The following is a 20,962-nucleotide window of genomic DNA, read 5'->3' as shown; positions in this document are numbered from 1 at the left end:
CATATGACAGGTCCTTCATTATCTCCCAGTGCTCTTAGTCTTCCCCTGCCCAGAGGTGATCCTCTTCCAGAAAGGCGGCATCAGAGGCTGGAAAGGTCCCTGGACTTGGAGGCGATGCTGCGCCGTGGCTAGTGGTACCGGCTCTGGGCAGACAGACCTAGGCTAACGCCACTGACTACCTTGGTGACCTTGGGTAATTTACTTCTTCAGTTTCCCCATCTATATGAGGGCAGATATTGTGATGTCACTGGGTTATTGATGGTATGGAATTAAACACACGAGTCGGGCTTCCCTGGTGGCGCAGTGGTTGAGAGTCCGCCTGCCGATACAGGGGACGCGGGTTCGTGCCCCAGTCCGGAAAGATCCCACATGCCGCGGAGCGGCTGGGCCCGTGAGCCATGGCCGCTGAGCCTGTGCGTCCGGAGCCTGTGCTCCACAACGGGAGAGGCCACAACAGTAAAAAAAAAAAACAAACAAAAAAAAAAACACACACGAGTCCCTAATCACACTGCCTGCCACTCTGGATAAAATTCCACTCTTTGTTATCAGATCTAGTTACATCATTACCAGCTGTGTGGTCTCAGGAAATAAATTCACTTTCTCAAGACTTGACTTCCTCATCTATAAAATGGGAATAACGAATCCCTCCTGGCTTGGCTTGGGATGTTATTGAGAAGATTAGATAACAGATGTTTTGTGAGTCAGTGTCTGTGAATGGCAGAATCCCAGCTTGACTGTTTAATGAAGAAATGGGAATTTCATTTATTCACATAACCATCATAGGAAAGCCAGGACCGGTGGATCTGGGCACCCTCTTTTCATCTCTCATCTCTCTTTTTGTGCACATGACTTCATCTTTGCCAGTGAGAAAGGCTGGTGCTCTGCCAGTAGGCAGTTCTACCTACTTTCTGCCTCAAGAGTGAACAGGAAAGAGGGTTCTCCCCCAGTCCCAGGGAGAAAAATCCTGGGGAAGGCTCTGATTGGACCAGCCTGGTCACATGACCAACTGTGTAGCAGGAAGGGGAAGGAGCACTCAGTGATTGCAGTGGGGGAACACAGTTCCCTGAGTAAAGGAGAAGCCGTTACTAGATGAAGGGGACAGGGTACTGGGCAGACAAGTGGAATGGATGTCCCCTCCAGCCATTAAAGCACTTCATTCATTCATCCAAGACATGTTAATTGAGCACTTCCTATGTGTCTAGCACTGGGGTGGGCACTGAGAAAATTAAGATGAATAAAACACTATCATTGCCCAGAGCACCCCCTAGTCTATTGAGCAACTTCTGTAAAGTCTGCTTTACAGTTACAAGATGGCACTCTTTCTATTCTTACTAATATATGACTTACAATGTTGGTGAGACTGTCTGAGAGTCAGGGGAGATGGGAAAGAAGGAAGTGGAGATCAGGATAGGGGATCACAGAGGCCAAGAAAGAGAGAGACCACTTAGTTTGTGACAGGTTATTTTTCCATATACTTTCCTATGTCATCTTTGCAATAATCTTTCAAAGTAGGAAATATAATATGCATTTTAGATGTAAGGGAGGGGAAGCTTGGAGAGGAAAAATGACTCCCAGAGGTCATGGGGCTAGAATGCTGGGATTTGAACCCAGGTCTGTCCAGCTGGATCGCATGCTTTTTGCTCAATCCCATGGAGTGGCAGGGGAGGGCTGGCCAGTCCTGGCCTTAGGAACGAGTCTTTCTTCCCTCCTTGGAACGAAGTAGAGAATGACTAGGAAGTGGCTGCAGCTGGCAGCTGAGAGACTCAAGTGTGGAATGAGTAAGTGGCCGATAGAGAAGATAATTCAGGAGGCAGGACTGAAAGGGAAAGACCCTTGCAGGGGGGTGCGTGGGGAGCCTATGCCTGAGTCCCCCTCTCCCTCTCCTACCTCAGCCTTTCTCCTCTTCAACCCAACTCCAAGTGGCAGATTTATTCGTTTTAATTAACAGCCCCAATGCTGGGAAAACATCCAAATTCCAGCTCTCAGTATCACTGGATTTCCACAGTAAGGAGAGTGAGGGGGTGATGCTGGGAATAGTAATGAGTAGGGGTGGGACAGCAGGAGAGGTACCCTCCCTGCCTGGGCCTGGCCTGGGACCACCTTCCCTCATTCCCTCTTCCTCTTGCTCTGACTTGACCCGGGGCTTGCTGGAACTAAAGCTGGGCTGGCCTTAGGGAAAGGGGGAGGTTCAGCCCAGTGTGGGGTTATGGGGATTGGAAGCATTTGGCTCTGATCTCAGCTCCCCTACCGTGTGACCTTGGCTAAGCCACTTGACTTCTCTGGGATTACTGTGAAATTCGTCTGTAAAATGAAGAGGATGATTCGAAGCCCTCTAAGAGTCCTGGCAGCTCTAGACTGTGATTCTAAGTTTCTTGCAGATCTTCTAACTGCTCTGCTTTCCCAGCTCCTTCTTCTTCAGGGAAACTCCTTAGTTTCCTCTACTGGACTCTGCTCTGCACCTAGGGAGGTCTTCCGGTTTGAAGTCTCCACTTCCAACCCAGATCCAGTGCCTTCTCTTGGAGTCCTGAGCACTCCCCCTTTTGAGGTCTGTCAATCTTGGGCTTGACCTTGGCTCCCTTAGTCTTAACTGGGCGGGGGGTCTCATGCAAGTCTGCACCTGTTTCCTCATTGCATGTTAGGGATGACAATGCCTGTTTCCAGGGCGTGCATGCGTGTGGCTAGATGTGGTGGAGATGCAGTGAGGTAACACTAGTGCAGTGCCTGGTACATTGATTCACATGGGACCCACCCATGACCACACAAGTCTGGGAGCCACCCATGGGCCCTTTCCTTTTGGGGGCTCCTCGGAGCAAAGAACAGAGGGAGGGGCTGCTGTAGTTAGTCACACCAAAGGGCCCACATCACAAAGGGGATGAGGAACCAAGCGGGAACCACCTCACATCAAAAGCCCACATCACAAAGGGGATGAGGAACCAGTTAGTGGTGACCAGCAGCCACTAGTGTAGGAAACCCTCGTCCCCAGCAGAGGCTGGTTTGTAGGGAGCTTTTTACATTCCAGTTTGACCCTTCCCCCCACTGTGTTAGCTCCTCATCCTCAGCTTGGGGCTCTCTCACACTGTGCAGAGATCATGCAAAATTATTCAACTAAAATCATTCAGCAGGAAAGGCAACTGAGTAATCAAGGCTTACAGCTGAGAAGCCCTGGCCCTAACCTAGGCTGGGAAGCAGGAGCCCAGCCGGGCTGAGAGGCTGGCTGGTTTCAGCGTTTTCCCAAGCCAGGGAATGCAGCGCCCCCCCCCGGGCACCTCTCGTCCAGCATGTGGTCAGCAGTGAGTCCCAGGAGTCGAGTGACCAGGCAATCTGGTCCCACGTCTGCACCAGGCCTTGTAGGTGGCTTTGAGCAGGGCCCCAGCTTTGCCGGCTGGAATTGCTGGTACACGCAAAGGAGTTTGGAGCTCACAGCCATTGTTCCTGGGCTCAGAGAAGCATTTTTCCTTCTGGGGTCTGGAGGGCAATGGGGAAGGGAGATAGAGGAGGAAGCGAGGGTCAAGGGTGGGAGAGCAGGAAGAGGGGGAGGGAGTAGGGGTGCAGGAGGAGAGCCAGGAATGCTGTGGATGCGAGCCTGTGTCACATGAGCTATGTGACTTGCTCGTAGTGTATTTACTCCAAATGTGTGTGCATCTCTCCATCCCCACCAGAAATGCAGTGGTGACCTAGAGGATCATCAGACATAAATGTGCTCAGCCCTCCCTTCTCCCAACCAACCATCCATCCATCCATCCATCCATCCATCTGCCAGCCCGCCATTTATAAGGTTCACCCTCCACAGCTGGCTCTTTGCAAAGAATAAGAAAGTAAAAAATAAGATGTTAAAGTCTTCAAAGTTAAGCTCCTCCCCCGTCAAAACTGCTCTTTCCTATCTTGGATTTTGGCTCTACCATCCACTGAGTTTCTCCAGCTGGAAACTGCAGCCTGTTCTCTGAAACCTTGCCTGCCTCCACGTCCTCACCCAACTCTCATTTTCCCTTTTAATTCATTTCATCTTCCATCACCTCTAACTTTCTTTGATAACTTATCCACCCCTTCATTCATCAGCACCATTCCCTCCCAGCCAGGGCAGAGGGGAGCCAGACCTTGGGAAGAGATTGACTTTGTCTTGATTCCATGCCAGGACTGGGCATAGAGTGAGAATAAGGACCGTGGAGTCAGGTTGGTTCTGAGCCTGCCTCTGCCGCTTCCTCACAGTGTGGCTTTGGGCAAGTTGCTGAAACTGCACGCCGCAGTGTCTTCCTTTGGGCAATGGAGGTGTTAATATTGCTTCTGAATGTGTGAGAGGCTGGTTCAACCTGAAAGTGAATGCTAAGTGCAGTGCTTGGCACACAGTAGGGGCTCAGGGGATGCTGGCTCCACCTTCCCACCTTCCCCCTTCTTTCTCCCTTTCCTCCATAGTCATGCATGTCTGGACCCTCAGGCTGCAGAGCCCTGGGACACCAGGTCTGTGCAGGCAGGGGACCTGAAGCCACATCAGAGCTCATGACAGCAGGAAGGAAGAAACTCCGCTTGGCTTCTGTGTTGTTACTTTTTTTTTTTTAAACAGGAAAAACTCAGAACTGAGCAAAAGGCTCACCAGGAGGGCAGGGGCGAGGCATAAGCCTGGAGAACCCCAGGGTTCCCCCATAGATCTCCAGGCAGGAAACCCCCAAACTCCATCTGCAGGGGAGGCAGAAAGAGGTCCGCCCTGAGTCGCAGCATCCCAGCACCACTGCTTACCTGGAACGGGGACGAAGGAAACTGCAGCCTGCCAGGGTGTGTCCAGGTGCCTTCCGCCCCCCACCCCTGCACACACGCGTTTCCCCAGAGGAACTTGTTCCTGCTAGGTTAGGATTCTCGATTGTTCTGGCTGGGTGACTTCAATCCTCTACTTTCCAATGAAGAAATTGAGGCCCCCAGAGGGGAGGGGATCTGGAACCATGCCTCTTGCCTTCCCGTTCAGTGTCTTCATTCTCTTGAATTCCCAGGTGAGTGGGCTCAGTACAGGGCAGAAAAAAGAACTCCCATAAAGGTCAGGTTGTGATTTCCCTGAGTGGGGAGGGAGGAGCTGGCATGGGGATGGGTGACTTCTGGCACTGTCCTAGTTCCTGGGCCCTGGGAGGTGGTTTCCTGGGTGTTCACTTTATATAACTCATTAAGCTCTACAGCTATGGATTATTCACTTTTTGGTATTTGTGTTATGTTTCACAATGAAAAAGGGTTTAAAAACCCTAATAAATCTTGCTGAAATCAATTACACATGCAAAAGAAAGATAAAGAGGCCTCAGGTCTGAGGAAACCCCCATCCAAGTTACCGGTCCTGGCAGGTGGTCTGTGCCCCAGCTACTCCCCCCTGGGAAATGGGTACAACCATCCTCACCCCTCACCCATCCAGGGAAGTGAGCCTGGGGTAGCAGGAGCAGAACATTTGCTAAGGGCCCCTATCCTGTTCTAGGAGGGTAATGGATTTTGTGGCTTCTAGATTAGGGTTGGGGTGAGGATGCCATGAAGGCGAGGTTGTAAATGCTGTCTCTGGCCTCACCTTCAAGGCCATGTCCAGTCTATGAACTCACTGTAGTTCTAAACTTCAGGGCAGTGGGAGTCAGGTAGCCAGGGTACCCTCTGGGTTCTACTTTCCCGTTGTGTAAAATGGGAGGATTGAGGGGAAGCAAAATGTATCTTTTGGGAGTGTTTCCTAAAACACCTAGATTCTGTTCACCAAGGGGAAGCGTGTCACCCAAAGGCTCAGAGAGGTCATCTGACCTTCCCAAGGTCACACAGCATTTAGTACAGCTCTGAATTGAGGATCCTGTTCCTAGACTTCTTGGGGAGGAGCACCTCCTCCTTCCTACCCCTTCCCTCTTTTGCCTTCAGCCTGAACCCTTGTAGGGCATAGGTCAGGGCTCTGCCTGAGAAGCTGCATTACTCTCAGTTGTCCCTGGTGATGCAGGGCTGGCCCTGAGCACTTGTGACTTTTACGTTTCCTGAGATTTAAGGCCAGGCTGGCTGGTGGGCTCCACCTCCCCAGGCTGTGGGCAGGAGGAGGGGGTATGATTCATCTCTTCTCTCCTGGTGCTTAATAAGAACATGGCTATAAATGTAACTGGGCTGTTTATGAGTGCTAAGTCAGCCTTGCAGTTGGCTCCCGGCCCCCTCAGAGCCAGCCTGGCCCAGCCTCTGCTGCCTCTCCCTGGAGAAGCAAAAGGGGGTTCTCCCCTCAGGCCCCCGACCCTGGGAACCTGGAAGCCTTGTGCAGTAAGGGTGGGGAGAGGGGGCAGTCTTACTCGGATATTATTAACTCAATTATTATTATTAATTCATTCAGTGTTTGCTAAGCATCTACCGAACATCTGTCAGGCACGGCACCAGGGGCTGGCACTAGGGGCTGGGTAATTTCCGGTGTCAGCCTGAAGGAGCTTGCTTCGTCTGGCAGAGACTCACGAGAGGGCAGGCAGTGACGATCTCTGCGAGAAACAGCTGTCAGCACGGGCCCTGAGAGCCGAATGTAGTGCCCTCACCTGCTGTGGGACATGGCAGCCGGGAGAGATTTCCTGCAGGAGATGACAGGCCAAGATGGAGGTGAGGGTCAGGGTGTCCCGTTCTGGTGGAGAGACAGGTACTCCAGGCAGAGTCTGCACATTTAGAGGATAAAGGTTTAGGGACAGTAGGAGAAGAGTGGGGGTCAGCGAGCCTGGAGGTTGGTTGGTACTTGGGAAGGGAGGTGCTTGACTGGGAGGCCACAGGAGCGGGGCCACACCTTGGAGCCTGGCCTGTATCCTGAGGACCGTGGAGTCCCCTGAAGAGCTGTAAAAGAGGATAGGGATTGTGAGAGGTTTTGAAAGATCACTCTGCCAGGTGCATAGCCACCTCCTGTTCCCTGTCAGATGAGGTCGCCCCCTTTTGCTCAGAATCTTCCAAGGCGCACCACCATGCTTACAACAAACCCTGTGTCCTCATGTGGGCCGCAGCGCTGAGGGAGACCTGGCCCTGCTCGCTTGCTCTTCTCCATCGGGCTGGGCTGTGGCTGCTTGGATCCGCCGAGCCTGTCCCCACCACAGGACCTTGCAGGTCCTCTGCTTCCCTTCATTCAGGAATCTGCTCAGAGGTCATCTTTTCAAGCGGGCCTCCCCAACCATCCTTTCAGAATCTCTCACTCTGCTTTCTTTTTCTCCAAAACACTTATCTCCTCCACATGAGATTTTATTATGGATGATGCATATGTTAAACAGGCAGGAATGCTCTCTCTGTGTCTCTGGTCCCAGCACCTAGAACATACCTGGCCTATGACCCACCCTCAAATATTTGTGGATTGAGTGATGGACTGTGGTCAGGGCAAGGCCAGGGCAAGGAGGTCTCCCAGGGGACCACGGAGGTTGTCAGCATCTCTGGGGGTGGCCAGGCCTCAGGAGGCTGCTCCTCCCTGATGGGCTCTGGCAGAGCTGAGTTCTGCAATGACGTCCTCCCCTTACACTCGCACACGCACACACACACACACACACACACACACACACACAGTCCTCCCCCGCCTCCACACACACTGTAAAAACAGCTTTACTGTTTTATGTCATTTGATCTTCACAACTTCCCTTGATTTTGATGAATGTAAAGTAAGGATGATGCTCTTCTTAGAGCTATCTTGAGGATTAAATGAGTTAATATTTGGAAAGTGCTTAGATCAGTGCTTGGAAGACAGTAAACCCTCCAATATCAACTTTTTGTTATTTTTAAGGCCTTCGAGGGGTGAAGTGACTCATCCAAGGTCACATGGCTAAGAGGTGTGCAAATGGGGTGGGGCTCACACCCAGGTCTCCTGACTCTTCAACCAGTGGCCTTTCCATTTCTCCTCGTTGCTGCTCCCCTGGAAGCTCCTTCCCTCTCCCTCTCCTTTCCTGGCATTTAAGAGGCTGCTCCCTCTCAAGCCCTGGCGGCGTCACAGAGGGCTTGGCCAATCCACAGAGGATCCTCCTACCATACATACCCTAGGACTTGAAGGCATGCTAAGTCCCAAGCTCCAGGTATCACAAAGTTCACAGGAACCTTCTCCCTTGAGTTCTTGAGGTCGGCACTAAGGCGAGTTCTGCAATGCCTGGCAACTACATGACCCCATGGAGGAGGGGGAGGGAGGGAAAGAGTCAGACCTCTAGGTCTTTGCTTTGAATACCAGGACTGACTGCTCCTGGGAACCTGCCCACCCAGCAAGCAGACCTGTGAGCCAGCTCACTCCACTGCCCCCACTGATTGCTGTCTACTCCTCCCAGCTCCCACACCCTGCCATGCTCCCTCCTGGGCTCTCACCATTTCACAGAGGGGAAGCCTGAAGTCTAGAGAGGACCACTTGCTGAGGGCCACATAGTGAGCTGGCCAAGAATAAAATGCACGTGTCTGGCAGGGGAAGCACTGGGCTCCCCTGCTGGCTCTGCTGATTTCTGGCTGTGCAATCTTGAACGGGTTTCTGAACCTCTCTGAACCCCATTTTCTTCATCTGAAGAATAGGAATAATAATGTCCACCACATTGGTTTGTTTTTGAAGCTAGAATGAGACAACTGGCATAAATCACCTGCACAGTGCCTGGCACTAATAGATGCTCTGTATATGTTAGTTCCCTCCCTTTCTACTTTTCTCACAAATCTAGAAGAGGCAGTTGAGTTGGGGGTGGAGTGGAAAGCTAAACAAAGCAGAAAGCTCACTGAAAGATCCAGTCTCCAGGAGCCTCTCAATCAGTGCAACTGCAGATCCAGGCCACAGTATCATTGCTTAACCAATTTTGTAGGGGGGAAAAAAAATCAGAGGATAGCTACAGATGAAAACCAAACAGAACAAAACCAATACTCATTTATCTAGAACAGTTTGCTGTCAGAGGAGGGACCAGTCCCTCCACCCAAGGACCTGTCAATTCCAACTGTGCAGAAAGATGACAGGCAAGAGATTCACTGTCTTCCTGAGCCTTGGAGGATGAGGGAGAAGAAGAGAAGGGGGGAGTTCAGCCAAAGAAGCAAGAGAGAGGCCCCCGCCAACCTGGATGATAGAGGTGTTGGGCAGCACCTGGTAGACACTGTGATTTTCCCTCATCTGTCTGGGGAGCCATGCTCAATTTGAAAAGACCTTTCTGGTTCTGCCAAAAGGTCCAGGAAGGTCCAGGGAAGCAGAGCTATTCACTGGCTGAGGTGTGAACCCCAGGGCAGGGCTTCCATGAACTGTTGGGCAGGTTGTACACAGCACAAAGACTCCTAGCCAAGAGGGCAAGTGAGAGTTGTTTTCTAACATGTTTTCCCAGAGGAAGAGGTATCTTACCCTTGGATGAGGCTGAGAAGCTTCTTACATTGGGAGTAAGTCTGCTTGGACTCAGGGTATGGGGAGGGAGGGAAAACTTCTTCAAATCAACCCAGGAGCCTAGGTGTTTTAAGAACTTGTCATATTGCATTCTCATCTGTCTCTCTTACTAGAACTATGAGCTCCTCCAGGGCAAAGCAGTATCCTCATTTTTTTTTTTTGGAATTGTCCATGTTTATCCCAGTACTAGGCACTTGATGATTGTTGAATGAATGAATGAATGAATCTGGGATGGACAAGAGGGGAGGAATAGGGAGAGATGAGGGAGAGTGAAGGAGGAATAAGCGTTGAGAAGGAGGGAAGAAGGGGAAAGTGTAATGAGGAACTAGGGAGAACATGCAAAAGATGAACAAAAAGGAGATCAAACTGAAGGGCAGGGGCAGGGCTGGAGAGATGGAGAGTGAGGCTGAGAAGGTTCAGAGGCAGGAAGCAGGGCAGGGCTGGAGGCTGAGGAGGTTGGAGGCCTGACCGGCCTGAGGTGGTGGGAAGTTTGGGATCCCTGCCTCTGATCCTGAGGTCACTGCCTGAGCTCCTGGTGAGCCACGCTCATCAGCAAGCCTAGGATGTTGTTCACAATCCTGACCTGGAGGTCAAGGCCATGAGCTCTTAGTGACTCCTGCTCCATGGGTTATTGATGAGGGAGCAAGTGACAGAAGGTGCCCTATATCCTGGAGCATCATTCTTAGGACTCCACCTTTGCTGTTTCTTCTTTTAAAGCAGCTAAAAACTTGGTAGCTGAAGCCCTGCAGGGTCCTGGTCTGACGGGGTGACTTGGGATACCCTTTTCATCTCTTGGAGTCAAGGCATTTTATAACCGGCGCTGGGATCTTTGCTGATTCCAGCTCACGGGGCTTTCTACTGGGCCAGATTGGAACCAGGGGGTGTGATTATGTTCCTGCTTTTGGTCTCAGGCTCCCTGGGTTGCGGGGGTGGGTGTGGATTCTGGCTCTGCCACTTACTTACTGAGTGACCTTGTAGAAGTTAGCTATAATATATATACTTTAATTCCTAGAGCAACACTAAAAACAGCTATAAAAAGAGATATTGTAAAATGTACAATAGATAAATTTAAGTTAAATACAAAAAATGTTTACCTAACCCAAAATATGTCAGAAAAGGAGGAAATAGAGAAACAAATACCAAAAGAATAGAGGGATTAAACAGGAAACTGATAAAATGGTAGGTCTAAAGCCAAACATATCAATAATTATATTAAATGTAAATGATCTGAACACATCCATTTAAATGTAGAGATCATCAGAATGGATTAAGAAAAAACCCTGGCCCAAGTATATCCTATCTTCAAGACACTCACATCAAATATATTGATGTAAACGGGTTAAAAGTAAAAGGAGGGAAAAATATATACCATGCAAATACTAATCAAAAGAAAGCTGGGTTGCTTTGTTAATATCAGATGAAGTAGACTTCAGAGCAAAGGAAATTAACAGGGATAAAATGGGTTTTTACATAATGATAAAAGCATTAATTCACAAAGAAGACCAAAAAAAAGTCTAAATGTGGATTCATTTAACATCAGAGCAAAAACTGACAGAACCGGAAGGAGAAATAGACAAACCCATAATTATAACTGGAAACATTAAAACTCCTTTCTCAGTTATTGGAAGAACTAACAGACAAAAAAATCAGTAGAAATGAACAACACAATCAATCAACTGGATCTAATAGTTATTTGCATAACATTCAACCTAACTAAAGTAGAATGTACATTCTTTTCAAGAGCACATGGAACATTCACCAAGATAGGGGAAATACTGGGTCGTAAAACAAATCTTATCAACATTAAGTAGAAATTATACAAAATATGTTCTCTGACCATAATGGAATTAAACTAGATATCTCCAGATATTAAACTAGGAAAATCTCCAGATACTTTGAATTAAACAACATACATTTAAATAATCCATGAGTCAAATCAGAATCCTCAAGGGAAATGAGAAAATATTTTGAACGGAATGAAAATGAAAACACAACATATCAAAATTTGTGGCATGCAGTTAAAGCAATAGTAAGAGGAATATTTATAGCATTCAACACATATTGGGAAAGAAGAAAGGTTTTAAATCTATAATGTTAGGTTCTATCTTAAGAAACTAGAAAGGGAAGAGCAAATAAATTGAAAGCAAGCTGAAGAAGGAAGATAAAGCACAAATCAATCAATCTGAACCCCACTCAATGATATTGAAAACAGAAAGACAATAGAGAAAAATCAATGAAATCAGAAGCTGGTTCTTAAAAATATCAATAAAATTGATAAACCTCTAGCAAGACTGATAAAGGAAAAAAGAGAGAGAGAGGGAGGGAAAGAGAAGACAAAATTACTACTATCAGGAATAAGAGAAGGGATATCACCACAGACATTAAAAGGATATTAAGGGAATAATATGAACAACTCCAGTCACATAAATTTGACAACTTAGATGAAATGGATCAATTCTTCAAAAATCACAAGCTATCAAAACGCACCCATGACAAAATAGATAACCTAAGCAGTCCTATAGTTATTAAAGAATTTGAATTTTTACACAGAAAATCTTTCAAAAAATATATCTCCCAGTCAAGATGATTTCTCTGTCAAATTCTTCCAAACATTTAAAGAAGAAATAACAAATTCTACCCAATCTCTTCTGGAAAATACTACCCAACTCATTTTGTGAGGCCAGGATTATCCTGATACTAAAACCAGACATACAAAGCATAAAAAAAGAAAACTATAGATTGATTTTCTTCATGAATACAGATACAAAATTTCCTAACAAAATATTAGCACATTGATTCTAACAATACATGAAAAGGGTAATACACTGTGACTAAGTGCAGTTAATTACAAGAATGTCAAGCTGGTTAGATATTTGAAAATTAATAAATGTCAGCCACCATATTAACAGTCTAAAGAAGAAAAATCACATGATCATATAAACCAATACAAAAACACATTTAACAAAATAGAATATTGATTTATGATACAAACTTTCAGGAAACTAGGAATATAAGGGAACTTCCTTAACCTGATAAAGGATCTCTATAAAAAAAACCCTACAACTAACATCATACTTGATGGTGAAAATAGAATGTTTTCCCCCTAAGATCAGCAACAAGTCAAGGATGTTCACTCACCACTGGAAGTTCTAGCCAATGAAATCAGGAAAGAAAAAGAAATAAAGGCATGCAGATTGAAAAGTAATAAAGATAACTGTCCCTACTGAAGGACCAAATGTATGTCTATGTAGAAAATTCTAAGGAATCTACAAAAACAAAGACTCCTACAACTAAGTGGCAGTTTAGCAAGGTTGCAGGATACAAAATCAACACAGAAAATCAAACATATTTCTAAAAACGAGAAACAAATAATTGGACACCAAAATTTAAAAACAGTGTCATTTATAATAATAGCTTAAAAAATATGAAATACTTACGTATAAATTTAACAAAATGTGCAGAGGTTTAGCATGCTGAAAATTATGAAATGCTGATGAAAGAGATCAAAGAAGACCTAAATAAATGGAGAGACATATAATGTGGATGTATTGGAAGATTCAAAATAATAAAGAAGTCAATTTTCTCCAAATATATCCGTCTATATTGATTTAAGGCAATTCCAATGAAAATCGAGCAGAATTTTTCTTGTGGCGATAAATGGAATATTTATAAATGGAACGGAATATTTATAAATGGAATATTTCCTGCCATATCAATAAACAAAGGATGTTACAGTCATCAATGATTGCAACCCTCTAACGTGAGCCGGTGAGCCCCAGAAAATCAGGGCTGAATAGAATACCTGCCATCTAGCAGCCATCAGACTGCATCCACTCCCTGCGGTAAACCCTGAGGAAACTCAGGATGTGAAAATACAGGATACTGGCCCCAGATAGCTGAGGTGCATGTCAAAGGAATGATTTCTGTGAGCCCAGACTCTTGAATCTTCCCATACATTGAGAAGCGCTAAATTCCTTAACTTGAGATATCTGGTTTTCTTTCATTAACAATAATCTTTTGACATTCTGACTACCTACCCTTTTGTTGCAAAACTCCTATATGTGCTGGCTCCTCCCCTGCCTCCTCTCAGAATTATCTGAAACACTGTCTCCTGGGCTGCAGTCCTTATTTTGCCCCCAATAAAACTTAACTCACAATGCTCACGTTGTGCATTTTTTTAAGTCAACAGTGGATATAGATGAGCTGACTCTACCATTCTTATGGAAACGCATAGGAAGTAGAAGAGCCAAAAGAATTTAGAAAAAGAAGAATAAAGTTGGAGGACTCACAGTACCCAATTTTAAGACAATATAAAGCTTATACAGTAATCAAGGCAGTGTGGCAATGGTAAAAATAAAGATACATATGCAAGAAAAAAAACATAGATTAATGGAGCAGCATAGAAAGTCCAGAAAGAGACCTATACAAATAAGATCATTTGATTTTTGACAAAAATGCAAAGGCAATTCAATGGAGAAAGGATAGTTGTTTTTTTATTTCCTCCATAAATGGTATTGTAATAGTTGGGCATCCATATGTACAAAAGTGATCCTTACCCTAAGCTTCATACCTTACACAAAAATTCAATAAAAATGGAGCATAGATCTAAATGTAAAACATAAAACTATAAAACCTCTAGAACGAGGGAGACGCAAGAGGGAAGACATATGGGAACATATGTTTATGTATGACTGATTCACTTTGTTATAAAGCAGAAACTAACACACCATTGTAAAGCGATTATACCCCAATAAAGATGTTAAAAAAAAAAAACCCTCTAGAAGAACTCAAAGGAGGAAACTTTAGTGATTTGGGGCTAGGCAAAGAATTCTTTGATATGACACCAAAAGCATTATCTATAAAATAAAAATTTGATAAATCAGACTTCATCAAAATGAAAAATTCTTGCTAAGTGAAAGACACTACTAAGACAAGATACTAGACTGGGAGAAAATATTTGCAAATCACATATCTGGTGAAGGATTTGTAATATATGTATATATATATGTCTCAAAACCCAATAATAAACAAACAACTTGATTAAAAAATGGGCAAAAGACATCTCATCAAAGAGAATATATAGATGGCAAGCAAGCACATGAAAAGATGTTTGACATCCTAGCCACTATGGAACTGCAAATTAAAACCACATTGAGATACTATTACCTACCTATTAGAATGGCTAAAATAAAAAATACTGACAAAAAATAAGCACTGGTGAAGATAGGGAGAAACTGAAACTCTCATACATTGCTGGTGTACACAAATGGTACAGTCACTCTAGAAAACAGTTTGGCAGTTTGTTATAAAACATACACATCATACAACCCAGCATTCCCACTTCTAGGTATTTACCCTAGAGAAATGGAAACTTACGTTCACACAAAAACCTGTATTTGAGAGTTTATAGCCGCTGTACTCATAATCACCCAAAACTGGAAACAGTCCAATTGTCCTTTGATGGGTGAATGAATGTAGTACATCCATAGAATGAGATACTCCTCAGCAGTAAGAACTATTGATACATAAAACACTTTACATGAGTCTTGAAGGCATTATGCTGAGTGAAAAAAACAGTCTTACAAGGTCACATATTATGTGATTCTATTTATATGACATTCTGGAAAGGGCAAATTATACTGAAAGAGAACAGATTAGTGGTTGCCAAGGGATAGGAGTGGGAAAAATACTTAAATACAAAGGGGCAGCATGAGGATTTTCTGGGGTGATGGAATTGCTCTGTAGCCGTGGGAACATGAATCTATACATGAGTTAAAATTCAAAGAACTGTAATCAAACAAAAGCTAATTTTATTCTATGTTAACAATTTTTTTAAAAAAGGAAAGAGAAAAGAAGTTAAAAGGGTAGCAGTACCCTGGCAGGCCAGCATGCTGGAGTCTCTAGGGATGGGAGAACAGAGTTGCAGAGGGATGTGAAATCACAGGTCCAGCCACCTCCCCATCAGGAGGTCCCATTCCAGAGCCAAGCCTTGGAGGTACTAGGTTTTATTGTCATAAGGAAAACAATTTCCTTTCTAATTACCACTTCCCATTATCACCATCCATCTGGTCTAGCTTGGGGGCCCTGGGAAACCCAACATTATCTGATTTCACACATTAAAAATATCCATTAAAAAAATCATGGATATTTGTCTCCTCTATCTCAACTTCCTCTCAGGGAATCTTCTCCTGCTGTTACAGCCACAATTTCCCATGTTAGAAAACAGGGTGGGGCTTCCCTGGTGGCGCAGTGGTTAAGAATCTGCCTGCCAATGCAGGGGACACAGTTTCAAGCCCTGGTCTGGGAAGGTCCCACATGCCGTGGAGCAACTAAGCCCGTGAGCCTCAACTACTGAGCCCACGTACCACAACTACTGAAGCCCGTTGGCCTAGAGCCCATGCTCCACAACAAAAGAAGCCACTGCAGTGAGAAGACTGTGTACCGCAACAAAGAGTAGCCCCTGCTCGCTGCAACTAGAGAAAGCCCAGACACAGCAACGAAGACCCAACACAGCCAAAAAAAAAAAAAGAAAACAGGGTGATATTTTGATGCTTCCTTCCTCACCCGACCTCTGTAAGTCAATTAGAAGTCCCTTAATCTGTTTTGAATCTACATTGCCATCTTCCCCAATTCAGGCCACAGTCCCTGCCTTCCCTGCTCTGGACCATGGTAACAGCCTCTCACTGCCCTTCCCACCACGGTCCTGCGGCTTCCATCCCTTCTCCACACTGTAGCGAGAATGCTCTTTCTGAAGCATCACTTCCTCATCTCCCTGCTTAGAGCCACACAGGTCCTGGGTGGGGAAGGACAACTTCTCTAGCCTGGCCCTGGGGGGGTCTGTCCCCTTCCAACCTCAGTTTCATTTCAGGCTCTCTAGCCAATGCCTTCTCCTGGGAGTTTGAGCCCCACCCATTCTCCTCTTGCACTGTTCCCTTTGCTTGGAATTACCTCCCACCCCCTTTACTTGGTTAGTTCCCACTCTTTTTTCAGTCCCACCTTGGATATTTTTTCCTCCCAGAAGTTTTCCTTGACTTCATCCTATAGCTCAGTAAGTGCCTGATATTAAGCTTATGATGGCCAAGGTATCCATTTCACAAGACGTCCATCTTGAATTAAAATAGTGCCAGCTTATGACACAGCTACTACCACAACAACCAGATAAGGAATATAAGGAATTAAGTTGCCCCACCCAGGAAGGGCTCTTTTTCAGAAATCCCTGGGTAACGTAGATAATACACTGCTTGAAAGGCCCTGCTTATCCCTTCCCACATACTAATGCCTGCTCTTATGCTTTAAATTACCCATAAGGAGCCAACCCAGAAAACCCTAGATACTCCACATTTGGACCCTAATAAACAGAGCCCCAAGTCTGTACTCTCTCTCTCCCCACGACATCACTGTATGGCCCTCCAGCGTGCTGTGTACCTTCCAAGACCTGTGAGTGATACATCTTCAAAGTTCCCTGGTGGTTTTTACTGAAGTGAGTGTCCTGGGATGACAATTAGAACCACAAGGGCGGGTCCAGCCACAACACTAGCCCTGGTGGGGGAAGTGTCTATGGGGCTCATTAGGAATAATATGGGCCAGGTGAAGGCCTCAGGCATTCCTAGCTGAGAGCATCCCCGTCTATAGGCTGGAATGGACAAAACAGTACCTCTATCTGGGGCCCCTGGGCCCTCTATACCTGCCTCCTTTACCTCATTTTTAGAGGGTATTGAAGTAGTCTGTTAACGTTTGAAGGTGCTTTGGGAGCACAGTCTGGTCTGGTCTCCCATTCTTTCCACAGCACATGCCTGTTGCGGGCACTCAGTACCCGTTTGTTGACTGAACGAGTAACATCAGGCCTCTTTCTATGTTAATCCTGGGAAGAGGGGGATTTCACGGCATCAGGTGAGTCTCAGGTGAGCATCCATTGCATACATGCACATACATACACACGCCGTCTAGAATTTGCTGGTGACTGATGACTCAAGAGTCTACCAGGGAAGTGGGGAGAAGATACCCACGCCCCTTCCTCACTGCAAACCATCTGTGGCCATGTAGGAGGATTCTGGGCTGGGTCAGAAGCCTGGGGTGCGAGAGCTGGCTCTCCCACCAGCTCCCACTGTGACCTGGAATAAAGCACTGCCTCTCTCCAGGACTCAGTTTTCCATCTGTCCAGTGGGGCCAGTGAAACCTGCCCAGCCTGAGTCTCAGATGGCCTGGGACGGCAGGTCTGAAAGCTGGGTGGGAACTTTCAGCCTGGATCAGTGGGATGACCCAGAGGGCAGGCTCTGCGTGGAAAATTCATCAGTGGTTAACAGAGGGTTGCCCATAGTCACTCTCAAAATTCTCAGCCAAAGCTGGACAAGACGAAGGAATGTTTGCGGGATGGCAAACTCTCCTGGCCCTCATTTTCTGTCACACCCTCTTAATTGCAGGGTGGGCCGCTGCCATCTTCCCTCCTCCCTCACCACCGTTTTGTTCAAACCCCTAATTTGTCAGTCAAGGAAGCAACAAAGCATTAGCAATGTGTGGAATGTGCCAGGCTAAAACATGGCTTTCCTTCAGCCTGGGGCCTTGGTGGGAAGGGGCGTGGAGTAATTCCCCTGCCTGTGGACCTGGAGAGGAGGGCAGTGCCTTTCCCTTCTCACCCTTTCATTTCTGCATGGAGCTCAGGCTTCAGAATGAAGGCAGGCAGCCCGCGCAGTGGGCTAATGCTGTCCTCTGATAGTTGCCATTAATAAAACATTGCATTAAATCGGAGTTCGGAGGGGATAATTGGAGCCATTTATCATGTCTGCAGCTAGAGAAAGGGTTGGTTCATGAGGGGTGAGTTGAGAATTTGTGAGACTGGGGGAGCCTGGGGTGATGGTCCCCTGGGAAGAGGCCGGGTGATCTAGGTTTGAAGCCTCTGTCCCTCCCTGGGTTTTAAGGACCCTCATTTTGGCCTAAACGGAGTCTCTGAGGCCAGGCTCTGCTGCCAGACAGGAGAGGTTGGAATACTGGCCCCACCACTTAGTACCTGGGTAGGTTCTCTAACCTTTCTGAGGCTCAGTTTCCTCATCGGTAAAACAGAGATAATGCTAACACTTACATCCATCCAGGGCCTTGCAAAGATTACCTGAGCTAACGCATTTGAAGTGCTTAGCAGTTACTTGGCACACAGGAAGGGCTCAGGAGAATTAGTTGTTATCTTTGTTAGTTTTGCTGGCTGAGGGGAGCGTGGGGCATAAGATCTGTGCCACCCACTTCCAGGGTGAAGGGTCACAATTACAAAGTGGGGAAAGCACGCGTTTCATTCTCAAGCCGACCACTGGGCACTTTCAACCCTCACCACTCAGCTACTTCCTCACCATGAGACCGTGGACAGGTCACACAACCCAGCTGACCCTATTTCCTACTTGCAAGATGGGCATGTCCCCAGCTGCTTCACAGAGCTACTATTTAAGGGTCAAGTGTGAGAACGGGTGTATAGCTTCTAGCACAGTGCTTGTCACATGGTGGGACTCAATATGTAATAAGGCTCCTCCTGTCTCCCTTAGAAGAAAATTGTCTTCGATGTTAAGTAAAACATGGACTCTGTCAAGGTATGAACAGGGCAGAAAGATCAGTTGGATTCAAGTGGTGAATGTGGCTCAGGTTCAGCTGGATCTAGGAGCCCAAATGGTACCACCCATAGTAGATTGCATTCCTGGCCCCAAATCTTAACCCCTCTTTGTGTCCACTCCCTTGGTAATGGGACTCTACAGTTCCTTCCACTTAAGGGACAGAGGGGATTTCAGTTCCTTTGGACTCTGGGCTGGGCTGTGTGACTTACTTTGGCCAATGGAATGGGGCAGAAGTGACAGTTCTGAGTCTAGTCTTGAAGAGATTGAATATTTCTCCTTACTCTCTTGCCCCTTTGCCATTCTTATGAGAAGAACGAGCTAGACTGCTGGCCCAAGGAGGATGAGAGCCACGTAAAGCTGAGCCACCCAGCCACACTGCCTGCAACGGACTGGCCCTGCTGAGCCCGCCCCAGATCAGCCAAACAGCAGCCTACTTGCACCCACTTAATTGCCTAAAGAATTCCACAGGGTAGGTACAATCATCCCATTTTGTAATTGAAGAGCTGAAGTTTAGAGATGAAATGTCTTGCCAACCCTAGGACCTGCATTTTGGACCACAGACCCAGAAAACTACCCGGAGATCATGTCCTCAACAGATGCGAGACAGCCTCCTCCAGACCTTTCTTACTCTGTTGACTGTCCTTACGGAAAGTGGCAGCCGGCACACAGCAGCTGCTTGATAAATGTCTCCTGAGTGGACAGATATCTTGTCCGGTAGCCTGTAACCCATGTAGGTGGGGAACGACCAAGCTTCACATCAGTGTCAGGCACATCGGAGGTCACAGTATAATGGGAGGAAGATCTCAGGGTGGGCAGTGGCTGTAGAATCAGTGGTCCCTCACTCTTTCTCCTCTGAATCTCATCTTTCCCTTGGTGACTTTGACCCATCCCTGCACTGTTGGTAACGCAATGACAAATATAGGCCCTGTCACTCTCCCCTCCACCCTCCAGGCCCCAGGCACTCTGGCCATCTCACGCTTCCTTCAGGAAGCCAAGCTTCTCTTCTCTTCCAGGCCTTTTGCCCGTGCTGTGCCCTCTGCCTGGGAGTCCTTCCCGCCCCCCAGATCTTCACAGGACCAACTCCTCCTTGTTTTTAGCGTCTCAGCTCCAATGCTGCCTTCTCTTAGCGCCCCTTCCTGATCATGATGCCCAAATCACTCACCCTCTCCCATCACCCCCATCACTTTATTGCCTCCATAACACGATTACTGCCAGATGTCATCTTGTTTATTTATCAATACTTGTTTACCCATCTTCCCACTGTTCTATTCCCCAGCATCTAGGACAGCGCTGGGCTCTCAGTTTTAGGTGCTCAATACATAACAGTTGAAAGAAGAAGTGGATGAAGGCTGCTTTAAGGTGAGGGCAGCAGGAAGTGGGATGGGGCAGGACAAGGTCTTCTTTTGGGGAGCTCCATTCCTTAACGGCGTCTTGGCGATTGATTGTCAAGGCTGTTCCCCTTTGGGGCACTCAGCAAAGAAGCAAATGAGCTGGAGTGGACACAGCCCATAGGAAACGTGGCTGGGACCGGGGAGCCTCGCCTAGTCCTCCCATACCAGGGAGACCCCTGCAGAAGCTGTTCATTTTGCAGGAAGCTTCTTTTCGAGGCTTTCCTAATCCCGGCCGGCCTCCCGGGGCTCCTCCTTGGCTCCTGGGCTGAGCAGGGCCAGGCTGGGCCGGGCAGGCTGATTTCTACTTTATTATGTTTTAATGACTCCCCCCTCCTCAGAATGATTAGGCCTTAATAAATAACATTTCTCTCTGAAATTGTGCCATCATTAATTTTGCTTAGGTCTCCTTGGAGAAAATTTTGTGGAAACATTCTCAGTGTTGCTATTTAAAGCTAAATTACTTCGGCTGATTATTTCTGTCCAGGTACATTTGTGCCCAGGTGGCTGGGGCCAGCACTGAGGGGAAGCTAGGTTGGTTCTTGGGCCCCTCCCCTGAGGCCTTGACCAGAGTCCCTGCTGGCCCCTTGCTCTGTAGAGCTCAAGCTTAAGTCCTCCCTGGCAGGGGTGGAAGGAGTGAAGGGGGCCTGGACCCTGAATTG

At 46.9% G+C, this 20,962-nt stretch overlaps 1 long non-coding RNA gene across 1 annotated transcript in view; it reads left to right on the top strand.

The window, feature by feature from the left end:
- LOC132510841 (uncharacterized) overlaps positions 1 to 20,679 on the top strand; it is a 104,909-nt gene extending 84,230 nt beyond the window's left edge. Inside the window, exon 3 of the long non-coding RNA XR_009537444.1 lies at positions 19,225 to 20,679. This is a non-coding gene — a long non-coding RNA (uncharacterized LOC132510841). The remainder of the gene's footprint in view (positions 1 to 19,224) is intronic.
- Positions 20,680 to 20,962: the final 283 nt, after the last annotated feature.

The sequence above is a fragment of the Lagenorhynchus albirostris genome, chromosome 20 (assembly GCF_949774975.1).
Source record: "Lagenorhynchus albirostris chromosome 20, mLagAlb1.1, whole genome shotgun sequence".
NCBI lineage: Eukaryota > Metazoa > Chordata > Mammalia > Artiodactyla > Delphinidae > Lagenorhynchus > Lagenorhynchus albirostris.
The sequence above is the reverse complement of the archived record's forward strand: the minus strand, read 5'-3'. Positions and strand labels throughout refer to the sequence as shown.